This window comes from Camellia sinensis, chromosome 15 (assembly GCF_055761805.1).
Source record: "Camellia sinensis isolate YWXY chromosome 15, ASM5576180v1, whole genome shotgun sequence".
Taxonomy (NCBI): Eukaryota; Viridiplantae; Streptophyta; class Magnoliopsida; order Ericales; family Theaceae; genus Camellia; species Camellia sinensis.
Window position 1 is genome coordinate 130,354,760 of NC_138975.1, and position 12,554 is coordinate 130,367,313.

Here is a 12,554-nt window from a genome sequence, read left to right on the forward strand (position 1 = left end):
ATGGAAAGGGGTCGGCTTGAAAATATGGCCGATTGACCAACAAAAATGGCTGGCCGACCAAAAACATTGCCGACCGACTAAAATATTTGGCCGGTAGCAAGAAAATAAGGCCGGTGGCCTCAAGCTAAGGTCGGTGAGGTTTGGGGATGGCCAACAAGCCATTCCCTGCCCTCAGAAACAAAAACACAAGTGTTTGGTATACAACCAAGCACAAAATAAACAAGTCAAGAGGTCTTGAGGCAAGGCACGCGATCAAAACCTCCGAGAACTCAAGACGAACACGAACATAGATGATCATCGAGTGTTCAAACGATGACGTCCAAGTCTTGAGGATGGTCAAAAATGGGGTGTCTACAGTTGCCCCTCTTTGACAGAACTCGAAAGTCATAACAATGACGGGAGTGAATGTCAAAGCCCAAAGACGACCCATTTTTGACAAGGCCGAAGACTTAGACAAAGCATACAAGCTAGTAAGATATGTGCCCGTAGACAGGGGCAAGATGCAAGAACAATGCACAAAGCCGAGTATAACTTATGATTATGCAAAGAGAGCTGTAATGAAACAATTATGCAAAATAAATGCAATATTTTAAGCGAATGCTATGCAAGCAAGTAAACACAAACCAAACTGCATCTCATGCAGAAAGGATGTAAGAAAATTATACAATTCTCACTGCGTCTCACGAGGAGAAGACTAAGAGCGACCGTTGGGGACACCCAAGGTCTTAAACAAGATCCCGACGCATTGCACGTGAAAAGAAAGAGAGTGATACAAGCATTAGAACGTATTCCAAATGCTCTTCACCAAATAGGGAGAAACATAGGGACATATCCCGGTGTTTTGGAAAGGTATAAGCATTGGAACGTATTCCAAATGCTCTTAACCAAAGAGGGAGAAACATAGGGACATATCTCAGTGTTTCGGAAAGGTATAAGCATTGGAACGTATTCCAATTACTCTTAACCAAAGAGGGAGAAACATAGGGACATATCTCGGTGTTTCAGAAAGAAGGAGAAACATAGGGACGTATCCCAGTGTTTCGGAATGGCTCAAGCATTGGAACGTATTCCAAATGCTCTTTAACCAAAAAGGGAGAAACAAATGAATGTATCCCGTTGTTTCAGAAAGGAGGAGAAACACAGGGACGTATCCCGGTGTGTCAAAAAAAGGGAAGAAACATAGGGACGTATCCCGGTGTTTCGGAAAAAGGAAAAGAAACATAGGGACGTATCCCGGTGTTTCAGAAAAAATGAGAAACATAGGGACGTGTCCCGGTGTTTCAGAAAAAGGAGAAACATAGGGACATGTCCCGGTGTTTCGAAAAAAGAAGGAGAAACATAGGGATGTGTCCCAGTGTTTCGAAAAAGGAGCAGAAACATAGGGACGTATCCCGGTGTTTCGGAAAAGGAGTAGAAACATAGGGACGTATCCCGGTGTTTTGCAGAAGAAGCATGCAAAACAATGCAAGTGAAATGTGAGTGACAACGCAAGTGAAGAGGTGTGCATAACAATGCAGGTATAGTGCGTGACAGCGCAAGATAGATGTGCAAAACAATGCAAGTAACGGTGCATGACAATGTAGGTGGGACGTGCATAACAATGCAGGTGGAGTATGCATAACAATGTAAAGAGAACGGTGCATAACAATGAATTTTCAGTGCAACATCAATAGCATGTTTGAAGTAAACTACTGAATAAGGAAATACACGCCTTAACGAGATCAATTCAAACGCAACCTCTGATTTACCTCTCGGAGGACTTGGTAACACGCTCAGCTCAAAAGGATATACCCTGTTCATATTGGGGAGAGGTAACATCTGCATGTGAAACCCTCAGGTGCTGCCTGAACTGCCATTCTGACTTGAAGCAAGCTTACACTTGGGGTTGAGATACACTCATACTCCATAGAAGCGGCGAGGCCTGAGAAAGTGCACCTGGAATGCAGTCTCGGAATTCGCTGGAGTTAAAACACACTAAGATGCTCTACATTTTCCCTCTTTTCTTTTGCTTTGTAGTCTGGAACCCACATAGCTTCAGATAGATCATTGTCTTACTGTTCACACTTATCGGGGGTGGACCCTGCAGTTTTATGAAAGAACAAATACTGTTTTGCACAAATGTGGAGAATGGCACAGCACTCTGAGCACAAAATGATTCATTTTTTTTGAATTATAATGAGAAAATGGTTCTCAACCGAGTATTGAGCCTACAGTTGACCACAGTCAAAACGACTCAACAAAGACAAACAAAAGGTAAACAACCTAAACATATCGAGTAACACTTGAAACGACTCAAAACAAGAATCGAGACAAACAAAAACACACAAACACAACACTCAGCTGTGTTATAAAGGCAAGAGACCTCTCGGTGCACGAGGAGCCAGTTTCTCCGAGTATTGTTTTCCACCCTTTCTCACTTGTGATTCTCACATCACTCGGCCCTCAAGCTCTGCTTTTCTAAAAAAAGCCATTTTCCTTACTTTTTCTCTCAGCGCACATCTCTCTATTCTTCAATCTCTCATTTTTTATCCCTCCCCTGGGTGGTTGATAGATAAGCAAGAAGTTGTGGGCTCTTGCCCCTGGTATTCTACTAGATTCTCTTTCTTCTGCTCACAACAGTGAACTTCTCCCACAGAGGGATTCCGGTACGACCAGATGTGCAGTAGATCTGCAATTGACATCGGTTGACGATGCACTTGGCCAGTTTGGATATGATCAGACATGTCCTGATGAGAGAGTGGAATATCCTAATCCATTCCAATCTGCGCTTCGCACTTGGCTTGAAACCTCGCTGCTCGGAGGATATGAGAGCTTTCAGGCCTTTTCTGTTAGCTTCCGCTGTGCCCTTCTTGGCGAATAGGGTCCCATTTCCGGCAAGTGCGTTGATAAAGGGGAAAAGACAGAAAACCTGACTCAACTGTGCCCCTAGTTCATCATTTTAATCATTTTTTTTTTTTGTTTTTGACGTTCTGCTAAAACAAATTTGACCAACATGAGAGTTAGATTAACATGCTTGTTCGATTTTCTAATTTAAAATCATGCAAATTAGGTTATGAGCACTGAAAATTTTCCTTTTTGGGTCCAAGAAAATGGTCCAGTTTTGGAAAAATGGAATAATTTTCGAGAGAATTAGTTAGCCTCATTAAAAATTCTCAAAAACTATTTTTGCAAATGGCCATTACTTGACCAACGTGGAATTGACTCTTGAGATGCACAACCTCATATCCAAAAACAATGGAAAATTGCCCCTTGTCTGAAGGACACTGCATGGCAACAGAAAGTTGCCCCTTGTTTGAATAGAACCGCAGCATACTGTAATCAGTTCTCATGGTGAAGGTCACAACCGAACTCTTGGATACAGAAATGACAAAGATGACATGTTCAATCTCATAGACAGGACAGTTGAATTTGAAGTGTTTTATGGCTAGACTTCATAATGAAGTTACCTACGTATCCCAAAGATGGGAATCAAACCTTACGTAGTTCGGGGTTAAGGTACACTCGGGTATTAACCTCTCCTTTTGCGCTCTAACTTTTGCCAAGGCCGCCCTTTCTGGGTTTTCAACTTTGCGAGCTTTGTTCTTCTCTTCTTTTCAATTCTTTTCATTTCTTTTCTTTTTCATCTTTTCTTTTCATTTTCTTCATTTTTTCTTCTTTTCTTTTTTTTTTACCTTTTTCTCTTTTTTTTTTTCTTTTTTTTCTTGCTCTAACTTTTGCCTGGGTCGCCCTTCCGGATTTTCAGCCCAGCGAGCCTCTCAAGGGTAAAAGTGTAGCTTTGTCCATGTCAAATGGTTTTGAGATCTTGAAGTCATCTAAATCCAAGAGAATGGCTGTTGTTCGCTAATGATGTAGAAGTCCATCCAATGGAGGGTGAATTTGCCCCTAGTGTTGTGGATAGGAACTCGGTTGTCCTTCAGCAATGTCTTCTTCTTTCTCCCTTCTGGGATTTGGCATTCTTGCTAGTCTTCCCTGGTTTGCAGAAAAGACCCATCTTTGACTCTTCGAGCGCATCTGACATTTTTGCCCCTAGTTCAAGGGCTGCTTTTGATCTAGCTTGGTAAGCTTTCTTTGATCACATCTGATATTTTCGCCCCTAGTTCATGGGTTGCTTCTGATCTGGCCATACGGGCCTTACATTGTGATTGACCGTTGAACATTTTGAATCTAAGTTCAAGGTTTGAAAGTAAAGGGGTCGAGTCTCAAGGCTGAGAGCGATCCTAAGCTACACAATCTCAAGAGCGATTCCACATAGGTCTTCGCAGGACCGCGCAAAAAAATTTTTGAAATCTTTTAAGAAAGTGACAAATCGCTAGTGCTGAAGACAGTGTAGAACCAATCTGGATCAGGCCAAGATCCTTCTCAGTACTCACATTAACAAGCATGATCTCAATCATTAAGGGCTTAGCATGCCTCTCTTTCTTTCAATTGATCAACAAAAATTTTACAAATCCCGAGGAATTCCTTCCTCTTTGTTTTCATCACAATGTTCAAAAAGTTTTGAAAAACTCAAGTCAATGTAATGATTTCAAAGCACAGAAAAGACACAGTTTTTAGTCAAATACTGCCATCTCATTTAGAACTTCTGGCACAACTAGCACAAGGCATGAGCAAACACAAGAGTGTGAAAATCACTGCTGTTCATTCAAATCTGTTGGCATTATTGGCTCCAAGGCAGAAACAGACTTAAAAGAAAGCGCAAAAGACAAACACAAAACAAGCAAGTGATGTCCTAGGTAACACCCCCAAAATCACCTGACTCCAACAAAACAGGACTGACTCGGTACAACAAGACAGACCCAACTGACTCAGTAAGAAAAGACTGACTCTATACAACATAACATAACTGACTCAATACCCAAGTCTCAATACCCAAGTTAGAAAGCACAAAAACTAGCATTTGCATAATGCTCAAAACAGTGCGGGCCATCTGCCACATCTGGAATAAACTGAACGCCGCCCGCAGGTGGTTCATCCCCCGATCACATGATCACATTATCCCCCAAGAGTTTACGGATCAAGTGCTGATAGACTTTGCAGGACCCGGTACGACGATGACCTTGTTGTCAATCAAATTTTGTATCTCGTGGCGAAGACGGACGCAACTGTCAGTGTCATGACCGGTTTGTTGATGGAAAGCACAGTACTTAGCCAGGTCATGCTTTGGAGGAAGAGGATCGGGCAGAGGCCGTTGTTCTAACGGTTTCAGATGTCCTTTCCTAAGTAAGACCCCTAGAGCTTTAGACAAAGGCATATAAAGTGGGGTGAAAACCCTCTTGCCTCGGGGTAGATAGTCCGAAGTTCAGGGGTTTGGATTGGATGTGTCAACAAAGGGGGTGGCTGTTTTTGGAGTGATAGTGGTCATTCCAATTTCAGAAGATCTTGCAGTTGCGTCACCACTGGTGGTCGCATTTGAACTGCGTGTAAACGCCCTCCTGGGCTGCTCGTTCTCCTGGTCAATAAGGCCCTGCTTCATAGCATCCTCAATCTGTACCCCAATCTCGTGTAGGTCCGTAAAGGTGGGAAGGGGTATGACGATCATCTTTTGCATTAGCCTGGGTTGAAGGTTGCGCACAACCATCCTTATCTGGTCTTTGTCGGAAGGCCTTGTAGTCATCATTGAGGCCTTTGCTCTCCATCTCGTCACAAACTCTGAAAAACCCTCCTTTGGCTCTTGGCGGGTGACTTCAAGATCACGAGTTGTGACCTCGATCTGTGTGTTGCAGGAGTATTGAGCAACGAAGGCCTCAGCCATCTCTTTTTAGTTCTGTTTTGCAGAGTTCTCTAATTTTGCATACCAAATTGCGGCTATCCCAGACAAGGTTCGGCCGAATAGTGACAGCTTCTGGGTCGTGGTCAAACCCATTGGCCTCAAGACATCAGAAAACAGGTGAAGGTGCACCATTGGGTCTCCAGAGCCATCGAATCGATCGATGTGTGGCATCTTGAACCGGTCCGGCAGAGTTATAGCCGAATCGGTGTATCCATCCTCTATGTCCAGAATGGATTTCACGCCTTGAGTCTTCTTGAACAGCTTTTCTAGCTTGCTCACTTTTAGCATTGTGGGGTCCACCTCGAACTCAAAGGGAGAATCCGGTAGATTGGTGGGCGTAGGTGCCTTGGATAGCTGAGGTAAGAATGGGGGCGGAGCTGGTCCCGTTGGGATGTCCGTATCTTCCTGGACATTTGCTGTCTCCTCGAGTATTGGGACTTTTGGTGGGGGAGGAGCTTGCTGTGAAGCGGATGCTCTAGTTTGCTGTTGTAGCCTGGCAATTAACTCTGTTTGTTGAGCCATGACCTCGGCCTGTTGTTTGGCAAATTCTGCTTGACGAGTAGTGTCCTACTGCATGGTTCTCATACTCTCCTGGAGCTGACGTATCATCTCTTCCATTCTAACTGAAAACTGCTGATCAAACTGAACAAGTATGTATCCCTTTTCTAAGGTGGAAACAAATATCTCAGCCCAACTGCGCACAGGTGAGGTGGATAATGATCACTGATCCGAAGACTGTTAAACTGATGATCTGTGTCTGACTGGCCTTTTTAACCCGCCTCTGGCAAAGAACACTAATTTTTCCTTGAACTGAATCTCTGACCTGACAAAGTCTATCAGCACAAGCCCAATGTACCGGGGGATATTGGAGCCTTCCGAAGCGATAGTTCCATGACTACCTAGTAAAAGAGAAAACATGCAGCATCTCAGCCCAATTTCAACAAAACAGATTTGGACATAGCTGAATGACTGTACTCGACCACTGATCATTGTTCCCCAAATTACTCCCCCAAAACTGAATCTGATACCCGCAGATATAACTGATTCTCAATATACTGATGCTGATGCCCGCAGGCCTGATGTCCAGACTTGCAAACTGATACATGCATTCCTGTAGAGACGCGCTCTAAAAGCACATAGCAAGCAAGTGAGACCCAAAAACACCCCTATGTTGGGGTAGGGTTTCCTTGTCCTATTTTGTCAGGAGCTAGGATTTCACTACGCACACAGCGGTTTCAAATAACCTACAATCGGGTAAGCAACCTGTCCTAGTTTGGAATGGTCACTATGGATTCCGCATATGCACTAGGTTGAATGGTCAAAAAGGGTGCCCCTGTAAAAATGGGGTTTGTGTTCCTATCGTGGCAGAGCCCGTAACCGGTCAGTCTTATGGCACGCTTCTCAAAGCGAGCCTCTAGCAAACCGTTCAGGAATAGCAGACAGCAAACACGGTGTCCTAGGCGCACCAATGCAAATGCAATGCAAAGAAACACATAAGTGTAATCAAAACAAGATATCATGAGTTCGAGTCAAGTTCTCTAACTCCCCAGCAGAGTCGCCAGAAACTGTAGACGTCCCCGAACGTCCCGGGAGGAAATCCCGTTTTGTTCATTGGGCTTACTACAGTTCGGACTCAAATGTCACGGTTCTGAATCTAATCCCGCAAAGTGCAATGCGAGACCGATAAATCACCAAAGAGTCCAAATCCGACAAATCGTTTTGAAAAACAGATTTTTAGAAAGAAGTGCCAAACATGGACTGCTTTGCCAAATACAGAGTCGCCACTTAAATATTTTATTTTGGGAAAATTTAGGAAACCCTGACTCGTGCCTAAGGCCACGTGTCCGTCATCACCAAAGTTGCCTCGGCTCGGGAACTTGGGTACGATTGGGGAAGGTCACTTCGTGAGTACCCCCGCTCGCCCGATCAAAGATCGGCCTCTACTGACCATGATATCGAGTTTTGAAAACATTATGTGCTCTTATTCCGGTTATTAGCCTAGAATTACTATGTGATGCACACAACATATAAGTATAGACTGGATCGTTTGAGTTGGAACAAAACATTTCATGTTTGTTTATTTGAAAGATGGTTTGATGATGCTACTCGCAAGTAGGCTAAGACGTGGATTTCCCACCCTCAAGTGGGCTTAAGAAAACATGATTTTGCCACTCTCAAGTGGGCTTAAAACTCTCAATTGGTGAATTGTTCCGATTCAAATAACCTAACATTCACCCACAGGCGTTCAGGCAGTTATATCACATAAGCAAATAGCCTCACGGTAAGTGTGCTATCATGGCAGTCACTCACACACATGCATGATGCTAAAGCATAAAAGCTTACCTAGTACTCTGAGCCAAAACAATAACTAGTTAGTAATCAATGCATGATCCTAGCTATGTTAAGATGCCTAATGCAACGTATGCAAAAATGCAACTAAAATAGGCTCGGCTATTCTAGAATGTCATGTGGAATGCAACTTGATAATCATGTATTCAACTTGGAATTGAAATACAATGCAGTTAGTATGATGCGCCGAGCCCGGTGAATGCAATACAAATGAATGAAGCAAGCATGCGAGCATAAGGATGCTAATTGAAACATGACCTAAAACTAACCATTGAAAGCAGGTAAGTAAAAGGGAGAAAGATGTGGGGTTGGAAGACATTCACACACTCACGCACACTTATTACAAAATTCACCCTCTCGACGGAGGGTCCGAATAAATAATATAAACCGAATAATTAATCAACTACCCTAGCTAATTAAATATTACAAAGCCCTTAATTAATTAATAAATTAATTACAAAACAATCTAAGTATGAAATAAAGAGACCGCCGCAATTCCGCCTCGAAATGATTGGATGATGTATGTTCGATTCGCCTCGCTCAGAAACCCGTTGCCATGCCAACTGTTGCCTCTGTTTGCACTGTTTCATGCCTCTGAAAGCTGCACAAGTCCCAAGACTGCTTCTGAACCACTCCCTGAGCACTGTGGGAGGTCATCGGCCAAAAGACAGGACTACCGACCATGGAAGGATGGTCATCGACCAAAGATGGGGCCATCGGCTGGATATTTGTAGTCGGCCGGCACTGAAAGTGGCCGACCGGCCATTTCTTCTTGCAGAACACTGGTTTTGCTGCAATAGAGGACAGACAGTGCATGGCATGGAATTTGCAAGCCAAATGTATGCACGACCACCCTCCTTATCATGTTTAAGACTCAAAGGAGTATGGCTCTCGACCCTCGGGCCATCAATCACGCATTTCGATGCATGATGGCCAAAGATGTCAAGTGTGCAAATCAATATGAATGAATGCAACAAAACAAATGAATGCTACACACTCTATCATGTTGAATCAAGAGTGTCGGCGACCGAGGATTAAGGTACGTTTCATCACTTCAAATACGAACGTCCCTCATTCCTCATGTTTAGTTTGACACCCCAAACCAAACACAATGCAATGCATGCAAGTATGCCAAATGTAGTGCAATGCATGCAAATATGCCAAATGTAGTGCAATGCATGCAAACAATGCAACATGAGCATGCCAACTCAAAGTAATGCAATGTAACATAAATATGCCAAGTGCAACATGGCTCAAGCATGCACACAAAGGCTAAAGTAGTGAGCATGCCAAATGCAAAGCAACCTACACAAGCATGTGACAAAAGGTAAACTAACAAGTATGTAACAAGATGTACCATGTTAAGCATGCGGCTATATACAAAGATGGACTTAGACTAAAGTGGGAAGACCTCAGCCACGTCCAAAACAGTAGCCAAAGTGATGAATTAAGACGCCGAAAGGGGAAAACACGCATGTTCACACATTGATCCATAAACTATGCAACAATGAACGATCCTCAAATATGAGTGAGTTGTGATAAACATGAGAATATGACAATGCAATAAGTTTTGAAATCATGTTAAGAGTGATGCCAAATCAACTAAACAAGACAAGCATGGCATGCTAATGGACTTAAAGCTCAAAGCTAGCCAAAGGACTTGAGCCATGGCTATATCAACCAAGCCCCAAAGGACCTAAAACACTCCCATGGCAGGCCAAAATAATGCTAGAACATGCATGGGATGAGGCCAAAACATGCTAGGAAATGGGTGCAAAAATGAGGGGCATTCAAAGCCACAAAGAGGGCACTCCACTACAACTACCTTAACCACACATGGCATGGATTATTCAAAGAAAAACAGATCTATAATATGCAAAAAGGAGCCCCAAAACCCACTGATATGGCAGCCCAAGGACTTAAACAAAAAGGCATGCACAATGACCTATTTTAAGGCACAAAAGAACAACTCTTCAAAGCTTTGAAAGGATGGTAAATGCAAGCATACAAGCATGGAGCATGGGCTGAAATAGCATGATAAATGATTCCAAATCACTAAAATAACCCAAATAAAGCGTGCTCATGACTCATACACTCAAAGCTAACAAGCTATGATACATGGTGACTATACGAAACATGGCAAACATGACCAAATCAACACCAAATAGAGCTTAAACATGTCAAAACATGGATAAAATCTTCATGGAGTCAAGCTAAAACATGCAAGTATGATGGTCTAAATGCATGATACATGTTATGACAATAGAGGGGATTACAAAACAAGTGCATGATCCAAACAATAGACCATCGAACCAACATGAAACAGAGGTCTAACATGATAGACTAACACCAAATACCCTCTAAAATGGAGCCAAATAAAGCTATGCAAACATGCTACCTTTATGAGCCCTAGATTCAAGCAAATGAGTCACAAGGGGAGAGGGGTGTCCCTCCCCTATACAAGACCTCAAAACCACTTCTCTACCACTGAAAATCCTCTAGATTTCAGTGGTGAGAAAGCCAAAACAAAAGGGTTACAAAACCCAAAGAGAAAGGCACAAAAAGAGACCACACAAGGCCTAAGAGGGGGTGGACGACCCCCAACACAAAAGTGACCTTAATGAAACATCTTAAGCATGAAAATACAAAACTTTTATCAGTTATACACTAAGCTCGAAACAATATGAAAATAAGTCTAAAACCTTAAGCAAAAATGGAAAATAAAAAGGTAAGTTCTCACCCTTGAAGAACACTTCAAGAACACCAACTCCAGCACCCCTTTTTGATCAAAAACTAACTCAAAACTCTGAAATCAACCCTTTAAAATCTCAGCAACCAAAGTATAGTGTAACACTAGGTGTCTTAGTGCAAAACTAAGAACAAAAACCCCTTTTGAACACTATTACACACACAAATATAGAGAGAGAGGGAGATATAGAGAGAGAGTGATATATATCATATATCACAGGTTGTTTAACCTCTGGAAAGGGAGGGGAGGCCCTCATTTAATAGGAATTCAATTCCTAAGCTTCTTGGAGAAACTAACATAAGGGAGCAAATGCCTCCATACACGTGTATGGAGGGGGAGTATTGTGGATGCCAACTGTGACAACTGGCATAAAATATCTGCCAAAAGCAGATGGAAAGGGGTTTGTTGGAAAATATGGCCGATTGACCAACAAAAATGGCCGGCCGACCAAAAACATTGCCGGCCGACCAAAATATTTGGCCGGTAGCAAGAAAACAAGGCCGGTAAGGTGTGGGGATGGCCAACAAGCCATTCTCTGCCCTCAGAAGTAAAAACACAAGTGTTTGGTACACAACCAAGCACAAAATAAACAAGTCGAGAGGTCTTGAGGCAAGGCGCACGACCGAAACCTCCGAGAACTCAAGACGAATACGAACATGGATGATCATCGAGTGTTCAAACGATGACGTCCAAGTCTTGAGGATAGTCAAAAATGAGGTGTCTACACCGATGGGCTGGGCTAGGTTAGGCGAGCCAAGCTTCAAAATAATGGCCCAGGCCCAGGCCCAAGGTCTTGGGCTAGGCTCAGGCCCAAGCCGGGCCTACTCCAGGTCGTAAATAGGCTTCGGGTTGCCCACGGGCCACGAGCCATTTTTACATCCCTACCGACCGTGAATCTACAAAAATCAAATTAAACAAACCATAGCCAACCATCTACCTTGTTGAGACCATCCGTTATGTGTTGGGTCCGATTCGTTCGGGCAGATTAGGCAGATGCGCGGTTTCCATGAACAGCTCTAGTAAGGGTAATTATCCATAGCAGTAATGATAGAAACCCCCACAAAACATAGGGAAATTTGGCTATAAACCCCCTCTTATCTTCCTTTTATTGTTAAAGGGACCAAGAAAAAAATTATACTTTTAAAACCCCCTTATAATTATGAAGTCTTGTACAAAGTACAAAATTTGTTATTTAAATATTTTATCAGACTTTTATATCCTTAACTAAATCTTCTCTAATCACCATCTCAATCTCTAAAGTTTCGTCTGACACAACTATTGCTTTTACATAGACGATGATGTCATGGCTAGGGTTTCAAAGGAGATCTAGTTGGAGTGACCAGATTTGGTAGCAAAACTAACGTCGACGACCTCGCAAGCCTCTTCGCCACCGTAGCCGACGACTATGAGAGTGTCTGACCTCACCCACAACCTTCGTGAAGAACCTACTCTCTCTCTTCCTCACCTTTATTATTTGTCATGGACCTCTATTATTCACAATTTTGATGCATAATAAGGTATTGTTCTTCATGTTTGATTGTGATTTTATTAAAATTAGGGTTTTAAATGATCAAGCTAGGGTTAAGGTTTGTTATTAGAATGTTGATTTCTAAAGAAATCGAGAATTTAGGGTTTGAGATTTGAAATTGTTTTCCATTAATGGTGGATTTGAGCAAGTTTTCTATA